The 13,651-nt window shown below is 47.3% G+C and overlaps 1 long non-coding RNA gene across 1 annotated transcript; it reads left to right on the top strand.

Moving 5' to 3' along the window:
* Positions 1–7,093: 7,093 nt before the first annotated feature.
* LOC141134632 (uncharacterized) lies at positions 7,094–12,494 on the top strand. Its single transcript, XR_012243249.1, has 2 exons — positions 7,094–7,391; positions 11,171–12,494. It is a non-coding gene; the product is annotated as an uncharacterized lncRNA (long non-coding RNA).
* The last annotated feature ends 1,157 nt before the right edge of the window (positions 12,495–13,651 follow it).

Genomic DNA, 13,651 nt, shown 5'->3' with positions numbered 1-13,651 from the left:
TTTATTTATCTGCTTCTCTCCTTTGCCTGCTGACTTTGGATTTTAGACAGGGTATTTGCTACTTGGACACTCTTCACCACAACCCGAGGCTCAAGTCTTGCACTACCCAGGGAGGTCACCGGTTCCCTGTCAATCCAGGGCTTTAACAAGTTTACATGATATATCTGATATGGTTTCCTCTTGCCTGGCTGGTGGGCTCTATAATTTACCTCTCCCACTTTTTCTACAACTTCAAAGGGGCCTTGCCATCTGGCCAAGAATTTACTTTCCACAGTGGGAATCAACACCGCTACTCAATCCCCCACTTGGAAGTGCCTTATTTTAGCAGCCCTATTATAGACCCGTTGTTGAGTCTCCTGGGCTTTTTGCAAATGTTCCTGGACCAGTGGCATCACAGTTCAGATCCTCTCCTGCATTTTGGAGACATATTCAAGAACACTCTTATGCTGAGTAGGTTCACTTTCCCATTCCTCTTTAACAAAGTGCAGTAGTCCGCGAGGACTGGGTTTCTGCCCATATACCAACTCAAAGGGCGAAAACCCAGTGGAGGCCTGGGGCATTTCCCGGATAGCAAACAGGAGAGCTGGTAACAGGCAGTCCCAGTCTTTCCCATCCCTTTGTACCACTCTCTTGAGCATAGACTTAAGGGTCTTATTAAAACGTTCTACCAACCCATCTGTTTGGGGATGGTAGACCAAGGTGCGCAGCTGTTTAATCCGGAACAGCTTGCATACATCAGCCATAACCCTTGACATAAATGGGGTGCCCTGGTCTGTGGGTATTTCCTTGGGAAAACCAGTCCGTGTAAACAACTGGAATAATTCCCGAGCAATAGCCTTAGAGGAGGTATTCCGCAGGGTTAGCGCCTCAGGATAACGGGTGGCATAGTCGAGGATCACTAGTATGTAGGAGTGACCTTGAGCCGACTTTACCAAGGGACCCACTATATCCATGGCTATCCTCTCGAATGGGACCTCCGGAAGTGGGTCACCGGAGCGGTCAACTGACAGGTGGGACAAGAGTTACAGTATCTCCTTACCTCTGCTTTCAGACCTGGCCAGTAAAACCGGTTGGTGATCCGTGCCTCCGTCTTTTCAACTCCAAGGTGTCCCCCTAAAACACTGTCATGGGCCAGGTCCAGGACCTTGCGTCTATACCGTTAGGGTACCAATAATTGTTCTACCACATTTTCTCTCACTTTGGTAACCCGATAAAGCAATTCATTACATATTGTGAAGTATGGCCCCCGCTTATTTACACCTGGCTCTTGGGGAACCCCATTTACTACTACAACCTGTTCCCGTGCATGGGCCAAAGTGGGGTCCTGCATCTGGGCAGTACCAAATGCCCCCTGGGGAACACCTAAATCCGGCAGGGCAGGGGTAGAATGCCACTTCCTCATCCTCTTCCCCCAGCATTACCTGAAGTGGGAAGGTTCCCTCCCCCTCAGTGTTCAGGTAGGTCTGTGAACCACGCATCTTGACATCCTTAACAGTATCAGCACTACTTTCATTAGCATTGTCATCCTCTGGATCCACATTAAGAACCTTTGGCATTTCAGGGTTATTCCCCTCAACAGCAGGAACAGAGGGGCTAGTTCCTCCCCAGTCTCTGGACCGCTCAGGTAGTTCTTGCAAATAATGGACAGTAAGAAACAGGAACAGATTCTGGACAGCCACACTCTTGAAAAAATAGCCTTGTTTATTTGGAAAAATTCACATCAAAACAAAGATAACAGCAGACAAAAGAGAGCTGATGTTTCACACTAACATTAGTGCTTAATTCTACTTTTCATCTGTCAAATACTCCTGGAGCGGTGATATCTCTCCCTAAATAATGGACAGTCTCGTTCTATGATAACATCATGTACCAAGTTCTTTACCACCCCCACCTCTTGAATACCAGTGCCACATGCTGTGTAGATGGACACCGAGATGAGAGGGTACTCTCTAGTGTCCCCGTGAATGCACACAACCCGTAAAGTTTTGCTTACTGGACCGATCTTCCCAATTACTCTAGGATGAACGAGGGATACCATGCTTCCAGAGTCCAGCAAAGCCTGGGCAGGGAGGTGGTCCACTTGGACTTCACACTCAAATTTCCCTTCTCCAAGGTCAAGATGTGTTGTACATGCTTTATGGGCATAAAAAGACCCCCACCAAAGAACCCCGCATTCCATGGGCTCCTCTTGCAGTGGGCAGTGGGCCCGGGTATAGCCCCAGGAATGACATCGCCAACATTGTACATCCCCTCCTCTCCGAACAGGAACAGATCGCTGAGGAGGTCCCGGGAGTGACTCTTGACCTTCCGGGGTGTTGGTTCCAGGGCTCCGGGGGATGTCCTTTCGAAGGGTGGCAGTCGATCGAATAGGCCATGGCAGACTGGGCCCTTGGTGCTTGGCAGTGCCAAGCAGATCCTCCACCACTGTATATCGTTCCACCGTCTCAACAAGGAGGTTCACTGTTTTGGGGTCTCCATGGCTGACCCACCGTCAAAGATGGTCTGGCAGTGACCTTAGGTATCGGTCCAGCAGGACCCGCTCCACGATTTGGGGGCCGGACAACACTTCGGGCTGCAGCCATTTTTTTACCAGTTGCACCAGCTCATGCTTTTGAGACCGGGGTGGCCGATCTGGTCAATACTTCCATTGGTGCACTTGTTGGGCCCGAACGGCCGTAGCCACCCCCAAACGAGCCAGTATTTTTGCCTTTGGTTTTTGATAATCTTTAGCGTCATCCAGTGGTAGGTCGAAGTAGGCTTTTTGAGGATCTCCGGTGAGAAAAGGTGCAATTAGGCCGGCCCACTGGTCCTGGGGCGAAAAAAACAAAAGAAAGCGCCTCTGAGTGGAGGTATTTATTTGTAGCAATAAACAAGTAATCCACATTTACAGAGAGGTAAGAAACAGGCAGCTGGGCTGGATGGACGTTCCGTAGTCCGACAAGGCGTCCGTGGGCGTGTGACGTCACCGTAGTAGAAAGAACCACAACGCGTTTCAGAGCATGCACGAAGCTCCCACTGGGCATGCGTGCTCCTTTTTCAAGTGTCACACCTTCCCCGTCCCCCTTCGGAGCTGTACTTCCCTTACCTCTCTGTAAGTGTGGATTACTTGTTTATTGCTACAAATAAATACCTGCACTCAGAGGCGCTTTCTTTTGTTTTCTTCTCATGTTTACCTAGAGAGCTGACTTCGCTCACCCGGAAAGCCTGCCCTCAGCGCTGGTTCTCACATAAAGACATTTTGTTTTTCTACCACAGCTTTTAACCACAGTGGCTAATTGTTATGGACATTTTCTAACTCCCAGCAATTATAGTCTTATTTGTTATTTTATCCGTAGCCTACTGTATAATTTATTGTATTTTACATTGCATTATCATTGGTCCTGTGCGCTGGCTTATATGTGTATATACACTGGTCCTGGGACCACCCTTCTCTCTCTGCCGTCCTCTCAAATGTAGCAAGAAATGCCTCTACAGCATCACTCAGGGACATCTTCTGCAGAAAATGGCTTGCCCTCATGGTCACCTGGTTGCCAGGGGCAACAGCCACTTGTTCACGACCCTAATAAAGCTGCTGCACTGCTTCTTTTAAGGCTTGCTGGGCTGCCAACTGGGCCACCAACAGGCGAGTATTTTCTTGCTGCAGAGCCAGCGCCTCTTTGTGGTGCGTTTGTTGTACCTCCAGCTGGGTTGCTAAGCACTAATTAGCTTCCTCATGGCGAGTCTGCACTTGCATATTAGCCAGGGACAGCTGTTTAATTCGTTCCTCCATTGTTTCAGCTTTCAGCGTTTGTGCGGCTTTAACCCAGGACATAAATCCACTGTACTCCCTTTAAATGTCAGTTTAAGTCCAGTGCAAAAACAGCAAGAAAAATGCCTGTTACTTTGTCCTGCCCCACATCCTGCACCAGTTGTAAAGTACAGGGAATCAGCTAGATCGCAGGACACAGGATTTTCAGTCAAAAGGATGTTTATTAAACTTAAATAGCTTCACAACAGTAAATAACAGCTATCGCAGTTTAAACAGTCCTTGGGTTTTGTAGGTAACTTCCCCTGCCAAGAGGCTTCCAGGCTGGACACTGCCATTCACTTTTGTTGCTGCACACAAAATCACCATCCACAGTCTCCTTTACACTCCTCCAGACTCACCTACACCTTCCTCTCTTGTTTTAAACCCACTTCTTCTGACAGGTGAGTTAACCCTTTTTGTTCCCTTAAAGGGACCACAGTCCAAACAGAGGGGAAATATAGCGTCCTTCCAGGACCCAGCCACGGCGTCCTGTACAACACATATATATATATACACACAATCAGATACATGTATACACTCAGATATACACAATCAGATACATGTATACACACATATATACACACATATACACACACTCAGATATATACAATCAGATACATATATACACACTTAGATATATACAGTCAGATACATGTATACACACACTCAGATATATACTGTACATATGCTCAGTTATATACATGCACACAGCCACACACACATATATATATACACACACTGAGATACATACATACATGCACTCAGATACACACAAACATGCATAAATACACTAGACACAACCACAACACACTATGAGAGGAATACATACATATGTAGCCTGGTAATGGGCAGTCAGCTTCTCTCCTCCCCTCTCCATCTTGCTATTCCCACACTCACAGCCCAGTCTGTACAGCTCCTTCTTCTTCCTGCCCACACTCACAGCTCTTCTCCACTAGATCGGGCTGCCAGAATGAGCAGTCCTGAGAGGGCTCCAGTAGCCGAAACTATAAGCAGAGCATCGGGAACTGCGGCCAGGAGGTTCTGTATCCCTCCACAGAGACAAACAAGTCCCTTGTGACTAGGGCTGTTTACATCCAGACAACTACAAATATGTAAAGATAGATGACATTCTGATACATGTAATAGATGCTAGATTCTGATTAAGCTTTCATGGGGGTGTTGGAAGAATTTTTGAGGGTTCCCGAGTGTTCCCTGGTGTCCGGGTGTCAGGCAGCCAGAAACCCTGACAGAAGATTTAAAAAGCGGACTGTCCTGGTGAATCCCTGACAGGTGGCAAACCTAGGTGGCCCTGTCAGCAGCTTCCCGCTCGACGTCCCTCAACTGTAAAATTCAAAGAAGCCATGGCGCAAAATTGTTGGCTGAAAAGTACTTTTTTCTCTTTGAGAAAAGGTGAGTGGCTTTATGATGCTGTGTGGGTGGGACTTACCTAGGAGGAGGGTGACCTCACAGCGCACTAAGGGTAAATCATTCTGCTCCTCCTACCCCTCCCATAGAAATGCATTCTTGAGTGACACTGCAGCTACTGTGAAAAGTGAAATCTAATAACTGGGCTGGGTTTTGAATGGCAATAAAGACTATAAAATATTAGTCCTACATAAAGAATATTTGGAATCGGAAAAACAGAAAAAATAACAAGAAGAAGCAAACTAGACAATAAAAACACAGAAATGGAGAGTTGACTTTGACATCATACTCTATTAAGATACAGTGTTGAGCAATTACATAGTTACATAGTAGGTGAGGTTGAAAAAAGACACAAGTCCATCAAGTCCAACCTATGTGTGTGATTATGTGTCAGTATTACATTACATATCCCTGTATATTGCGGTCATTCAGGTGATTATCTAATAGTTTCTTGAAGCTATCAATGCTCCCCGCTGAGACCACCGCCTGTGGAAGGGAATTCCACATCCTTGCCGCTCTTACAGTAAAGAACCCTCTACGTAGTTTAAGGTTAAACCTCTTTTCTTCTAATTGTAATGAGTGGCCACGAGTCTTATTAAACTCTCTTCTGCGAACAAGTTTTATCCCTATTGTGGGGTCACCAGTACAGTATTTGTAAATTGAAATCATATCCCCTCTCAAGCGTCTCTTGAATAGCAAGTTTGACTTCAACTGTCAGATGTCCTAGCTGTATCTTTTAAATGGGTATATTCATATTTCAGAACTTCACATTCTTACCTTTTGTATCCAGTTGCGTGCAGTGATGCTGAGATATAAAACACATGTTAGATGCAGTATCTCTGATTTCAGTACACCCAACGCACGAACTGCATTCTGAGTATTTGCGCCTGCAAAAGGTCCACAAATCAAATTTCACAGCACTGATACATTCCAAGGGTATTACAAAACTAACTAGGAGTTATAAAATAAGTCTTTTATAGCAGAACTAAACTCTCTCAATTAACATTAATTATTTCCAAACATTTTGCTGCTAGCATTAGTAAATAGATAGAAAGGTATATTATATTTACTTGTTTTAAACTTTTATTTTATTGTTGTTGTGTCTTGTTATTGTGATTTTTGTGTTGTCTTTGTTGAATGTAACTGTATTTTCGTAATTTCCCTTTAAGGTTTTTAGTGCTTACAAATAAAGTTCATTTTGATATAAAAGACATGGGGGCGATTTACTAAAACTGGTGCACATAGGATCTGGCGCAGCTGCGGATAGTAAGAAATCAGCTTCTAGGTTGTATTGTCAAATTCCCTTCAGAAAGAAAAGCCCAGCAAGTAATGGAAACTCCCTGGGGACCCCCAGGTCACTAGAACTAGTGTCCCCATTGGAAGATTTCTCTTCTATTACTTTTCTGGGGACAACCCAAAATTTTGGATTATCATTACTTTCGCTTTCAGTAATAATGGTAAACAGGACAAATAGAGGGGGTGAATCTCCATAACGGGGGCACAAACAGCAATAAAAACTGGCAGGGGTTCTAATCCCTCTCCACTCTATCTAAAAGTTTAAAAAAATGTGCCTTTAGTTATACTTTAATTGAACAAGCTAAAGTTAGAAGCTGATTGGTTACTATGAACAGCTGCACCAGATCCTGTGTGCACCAGTTTTAGTAAATCTCCCCCATTGCGCCATCTCAAATTTCCCACTTCAAAAAACACACATTGATAGTTTTTTTCCCATGTTCCAGTTCAGCTGGGACCAACCTCTCGAATTCTGTACAACCACCGCGCCAGGAAAAAGCTGCTTGATCAGTGCTGCATGCAATAAGCTGCAGTACTGATCTGTGCTTTCTGAAGGTGGGGAAAGGGAGGCCCGGAGTGAAAATGAGGAAGGAATGATAAAGGAGGGCCGGGCATGACAGTGTGGAGAAGGAGACACAAGAGGGGTTAATTAGAAATAGGGAATGGGAGTGTCTAGGAAGGGTGGTGGAAGATAGGAACTTGTAAAAGGGGGAGTGGCATTACTTAAGGGGAGAGGTGGAGCCAGGAAGGGGCAGTGGAGAGAAAGAAGACACAGGAGGAGGCAGTTTTATTCACTGCTCCTCCAGCATCAGCATGGAGGACAGGACACCATCCTGGCGAGGCTGAGGGCTGCGACGGCGACGAGAGGAGTGGACTGGCTGAAGAGGCAAGTCGGGGCACTGATATTGGATGAGGAGGGATCGTGGACAGTGGAAGAGACCCATCACGTGCGGAGGTCGCGGCCTCCGGCGTGTTTTTCACCAGGGCCGCCATCGCGGCCTGCTCGGCAGACAGGGAGCCCTCGGGGGGACCGATCAGCGCCCCCAGTGAAGCGGACACAGCGACAGGATAACTCAGGGCCCGGGCGGTCTGCACGCCGCAGGCCTACTCCGGGGGGCGGGGCCACGGGCCGTTATGGCGCCGCTTCACCGCCAGAGTTTCACAGGCCTCAGAGTGAGGGTTTAACACATGGGGGGTGGCAGAACAGGCAGGGGGGCTAAGGGGGGGAGTAGTGAGGACACAGTGGCTACCGGAGGGGGATTAGAGTGGTCAGCAAGGCTGTGGGTGGGCGGGGCTTAGCCAACAGACTGGCACATGGACAGAAGGATGGCGGTGGTGGTCACAAGCAGGCCGATCGGTGCAGCCAGGGCGACTCCCAGTGGCGGTTCAGGAAGAAGTATAGCGGCAGGAGAGAGTCGGCCCTTATATGATCAGATCTTCACGGCTTCCGGGGCCTCTTCACCCGGGGGGCTGACAACGCCAACTGTCAGGGAGCAGGACGATCGCTCGGAAGGTGAGGTGTCCGACAGCGAAGAACAACAAGTGCCAGCAGGAGAGACCAATCGGAGGCGGTGGGGGCGTGCTCCCAGACAGCCCGGTGAGTCCAGCAATGATTTATCTGTGATTAAGGCATTACATGACTTATTAGGGGTCGTAACAGCGGGTACAGTGGGGATAAAGGGGGGGGGGGGCGCCTGATCAGCAATTGGCGGCTCCAAGGCCGGCCAGTTCTGGATCAGGGGCGCAATTGAAGGATTTATCGAAAGGATTGCAGAATTTGGTGGGTAGATTTGAACTGGGACAGGAACAGCTGCCGCAGGTGGCCCTTGGAAGGGAACGGTAACCGGGGGGGAAAGAGGTGCTATGGCGACTAGGGTAAGGGTGCAGAGGGTGCCGGACCCCTCGGGGGCGGCAGCAGAAGGAGCGGGTCAAGGAAAAAAGGGGGGCTACAGAGGGGGCGGCAACAATGGCCAGAGTGGAGGTGGTGAGTATTGCGGATGCGGCGAAGGGCGAGGTATATGGGTGCTTTGAGGGTCCACTGGGAACACACTTAAAGCAGGAGGTTCGGGATAATATTGTCAAGGGTGAATATGTGGAGATATTTTTCCCTATTGCCGCTGGAAAAATTTAACCGGTGATAGGGTAAAACCGGATAATTCCAAGAAGGGGGGATGAAGAAAAAAGAGGTACAGGCTGATTCCGCGGACATTTACAAATTGTAAATTTGGGGGGTCCTGTAAGTTTAAGCACGAGTGCTTCAAAAAAAAAAAAAAAAAAAAAAGGGAGGCGTCACAACGAGCCTGCACATGAAAGGGACGACGCCGGAAAGGTGAGAAGGAAGAAGCCTTTTCTAAGTAGGTATCCGGACTAGGTAGCGATGAGGCTATTGGTCACGGGGTTTGGGGAAGGTTTTCGTATACCATGTTCATGGGCAGTGGTTCCACCACTGACAAGAAATTAGAAGGTTAGTGGGGGGGGAAAAATTGGCGAAGGAAGTGGCTTTGGGTCGGATGGGGGGCCGTTTGTGGATAATACCTATACAGGATTTAGTTGTTTCACCTTGGGGGGTGGGGCCTAAGAAGGAACCGAACAAGTTCCGACTTATTCATCATTGGTCATTTCCTAAGGGAGTTTGGTGAATGATTTTATCGATCCGGAAGCATGCACTGGGTCTTACACGTCATTCAACGTGGCAGTATGATGGGTGAGGAAGTATAGCAAAAGAGCCATTGATGGCAAGTCGGACATAGAATCCGCCTTCCGCTTGCTTCCGGGGCATCCGGATAGTTTCCGGCCGTTGGGTTGTTATTGGCAAGAACAGTTTTATGTAGACAAATGCTTACCTATGGGTTGCTTCATTTATGGTGCCATGTTTGAAGCATTTAGCTCATTTCGGGAGTGGGTGGTTAGGGATGTGTCGGGCCTAGATTCGGTCATACATTACTGCCTCCGACGTGTGTGCGATTCTGCTAGCCACGTTGCAGCACTTCGCGGGCAGGTTTTTGGAGTGCCTTTAGCAGAGGATAAACAGAAGCCCCGACGACGGAACTCAGTTTGTTGGGGGGATAGTGGTAGATGTGGAAACAGTGGAATGTCGCCTGCCCAGAGGTAAGTTGGAGAACTTATACAAAGTAATTTGAGGGATCCACAGACTGTGGTAAGTCCAGTTGAGGGCTTTGCAGTGGTTACTAGGTAAGTTGACTTTCGCTTGTAGGATAATCCCAATGGGGAGGGTGTTCTGTCGACGGCTGTCGGCAGCAACGGTAGGGGTCAAGGCACCTACATATTTGGTCGGGCTTAATAGGGAACACCGGGAGGACTTGAAGGTATGGTATGAGTTTCTGGAGTCGTACAACGGCAGATCGTTGTGGATGTCGGGCCCGGTGACATGGATTTAACTACAGACGCGGTAGGGGCTAAGGGTTATGGGGGCGTTTTTTTCAAGGGCAGTGGAGTGTGGGTCCTTGGCCGCAAGTATGGGTGGAGGCAGGGTTCGCGTAACCTGGTGTTACTGGAACTCTTTCCAGTAGTACCGGCGTTGGAACTTTGGGGGTGAGGCTTGTAGGAATATGAAATCGGGACTGAATTGTGCCAACAGGGGAGTGGTCCAGGTGATCAACCGCATGTCGGCGTCATCACCACCTGTACTAAGGCTATTGCGTAGGTTGGTGTTGAGGTGCTTGGGATTGCACATTTTCTTGTATGCTGGTCACATACCTGGAGTGTATAATACACTGGCTGATGCACGGTCTCGCTTTCAGTGGGACAGATTCAGAGAGTTGACCCCGGGCGCAGAGCAGGAGGGAGTCCCTTACACAGATTGGATGTGGGAGCTGGCATTGGAGTCGCCGCGGGATGGATTCGGCAGTCAGTGAGTGTAGCCACGCGGGCGCATTATACTAAGGTATGGAAGGAGTGGTTGTTAATGGTACAGGAGGCCAGGATTGGTAAGGACAGGGCGGAGGTAAGGTTGTGGGTTTTGTATTTTGTGTCTAGGAACATGGAACGTGGGGGATTGGTCTCTGCCATTGAGCGGAAGATGGCAGGCCTGTCATGATTTTACAACTGATGGGGGAGGAGGACGCAACAAAAGAGTTTGGGTGAAACAGGCTTAAAAAAAAAAAAAAAAAAAGGGGGGGGTTTTCCGGAGGGGTCACATGAAATTGGTTATGAGACGGCCTGTCACGTTTGCCAGTCTGAGGGCCATATGTGGGATGTTGTGTTCAGTATGTATCTCAAGCTATGAGGTCTTACTGTTTTACTGCGGTATCTTCGCTGGCATTTTATGACTAAGGCATAAAGATGGGTCCTATTTATCAAAAATTCCAATTTATGTCGGTGTTCAGCAAATGCCTTTTCAGGGCAGGCTTGGAGGGGGAACAATACGCTTCACACTCCTTCCGCATAGGGGCGGCTACTGAAGCTGCCAGGTGTGGGTAGGATGAGGCGGCGGTGTGGAGGAACGGGAGGTGGGAATCAAGGAGATTCCGCATTTAAAAAAAAAAATAAATAAATAAATAAATAAATAAATAAATAAAATACAATTTTAAAGAAAGAGAACAGGGGGAGGTAAACCGGATTTACGGGGTGTTTTAAATGAGGTTGTCAGTATGTGGGGATATGCTGGAGTATTGCTACCTTGGATGTTTTGTCGTCTCATTTCAGATGGAGGTTCCACACGCCTCATTTTCAGATGGAGGTTCCACACGCCTCATTTGGATCCTCGGTCATTTCTATGTGTGCTGGGATTGGGCATTTCGCGGAAAGAAGCTTATTTGCGGTGGTTGGGTACGCCTGGTATGAGGTGGGAGAGAGTAGTTCGGGAAGTGGTATGATATGAAATTTGGACAGACCTCCCGATGTTTTGGTAATCCATGCAGGGGTTAGTGGTTTGGGGGGTACGTCCGGTCAGGGAGCTGATCACAGACATCAAGGCTGATTTTCTGCAGTTAAAGGCTGATTTTCCGGGTACTCTGCGGCTATGGTCGGACATATTTGCCCGGACAGTTTGGAGACGGGCTAGATTAGTGACTAGCATTCAGAAAACACGCATATGCATAAACAAAATGGTGGGGAGGTTGTGGTTAATAATGGAGGTTTAGTCATTGGGCATCTAGAATTAGAGACCAATGTTGGGCTCTATTGGATAAAGGATGGAGTTCATCTTTCAGATGGGGGATTGACCTCTAGTCTGGGCTTGCAGGAAGGGATTCAAAGGGCCCTGTGGGTGTGGAGGTGCCTTCAAGAGTAAGTTGGTCACTCTTTCAGGCTGTGGCGGAGTTGCTTGTTGGTCTCTGACGGTGGCAGTAAGAAGTTGGTAATCCAAAAGGGGTAGGGGGCTCATCGGCAAGATCAGCCCCTCCGGTGTATTCCATCATGGTGGATGGAATAAGGAGATGGTGGCACTGCGGGAAAGGGGGTGTCTCCGAGCGGCTACAGCGGGAGGCCTAACGGTTTTCAAAATGGTACCCGCAGTGCGTGGTGGTATATATATTTTTGGTATACATATTTGGTAAACAAGGTGAGTCGCCGTCAGAGACCAACGGACTGGGGTAAAATGTTATGGTATGGGTTTTATGTTGATTTGATAGTGGAGTTATCTGGTTGGTTTGTCTAATAAAAGCTGTTATGGCCATTTATACTCCAAAACAAGGTGTGGACTCAATTATTATAAATGGATATTAAAGTGGGTTGGAGTTTAGGTGCATAACAGTTAATTCATGGGGGTCATTTTGACTACACTGGTCAAGGGAGGCCCGGAGTGAAAATGAGGAAGGAATGATAAAGGAGGGCCGGGCATGACAGTGTGGAGAAGGAGACACAAGAGGGGTTAATTAGAAATAGGGAATGGGAGTGTCTAGGAAGGGTGGTGGAAGATAGGAACTTGTAAAAGGGGGAGTGGCATTACTTAAGGGGAGAGGTGGAGCCAGGAAGGGGCAGTGGAGAGAAAGAAGACACAGGAGGAGGCAGTTTTCCCACCCTCCCTCCCTATATATAGATATATATAAAATCAGAAGTGTATACAATTTATGTTGGGTGTTTGTTGTGATTTTTCTTTTTGTATTCCAGGTGGAAGACGGTCGTCATAACAGCAAATAAGGGGTGTTTACAGAGGGTGGCGGAGTTGCTTGTTGGTCTCTGACGGTGGCGGTAAGAAGTTGGTAATCCAAAAGGGGTGGGGGGCTCATCGGCAAGATCAGCCCCTCCGGTGTATTCCATCATGGTGGATGGAATAAGGAGATGGTGGCACTGCGGGAAAGGGGGTGTCTCCGAGCGGCTACAGCGGGAGGCCTAACGGTTTTCAAAATGGTACCCGCAGTGCGTGGTGGTATATATATTTTTGGTATACATATTTGGTAAACAAGGTGAGTCGCCGTCAGAGACCAACGGACTGGGGTAAAATGTTATGGTATGGGTTTTATGTTGATTTGATAGTGGAGTTATCTGGTTGGTTTGTCTAATAAAAGCTGTTATGGCCATTTATACTCCAAAACAAGGTGTGGACTCAATTATTATAAATGGATATTAAAGTGGGTTGGAGTTTAGGTGCATAACAGTTAATTCATGGGGGTCATTTTGACTACACTGGTCAGTCTCCCCACTGTCAGGATACAACAGCGCAGCGGGAAGGATTCCCCCATCAACCTCTAATCTGAGTATGGATTAAAAGGTTCAATTTTTTTTTGTCCAGCTCGCTGATTGAATGAAAAAAAAGACCCAAGTATAGCCATCTTAAGACTGCTATAGTCCGATAACTAAAAATGGCTGAAACCATTCACATACCTGGAGAGCAATCCATCAAAAAGTTCTGCGAGGAGACAGTCATAACATCCTGTTTATCTGGTGCAAGGCGTTGAAATTTTGAAACTAAAACATGACACTATAGTGCTGTATGTCTACTATTTTCCTCCATGTCTTGTCATTGCCCCCCTTTTTCTGATTACCCCCAAAACATTTATGAAGTCTATTCTACAAAGATACACTTAGAGTGATTTACTAATGGAGTTGAAAATCCTCACTCAATAAATTGACTGAACTTACACTTCATTTATGCAGTTGTGTGAAAAGCAAATTCTTGTTTACCTATTTCGCATCAAAGTGAAGAGGAATTTGCTTTTTTACATGATCAGATATCTGAAGTGAATA

Source organism: Aquarana catesbeiana, linkage group LG01 (genome assembly GCF_042186555.1).
Source record: "Aquarana catesbeiana isolate 2022-GZ linkage group LG01, ASM4218655v1, whole genome shotgun sequence".
In the NCBI taxonomy this organism is placed as follows: domain Eukaryota; kingdom Metazoa; phylum Chordata; class Amphibia; order Anura; family Ranidae; genus Aquarana; species Aquarana catesbeiana.
The sequence above is the reverse complement of the archived record's forward strand: the minus strand, read 5'-3'. Positions and strand labels throughout refer to the sequence as shown.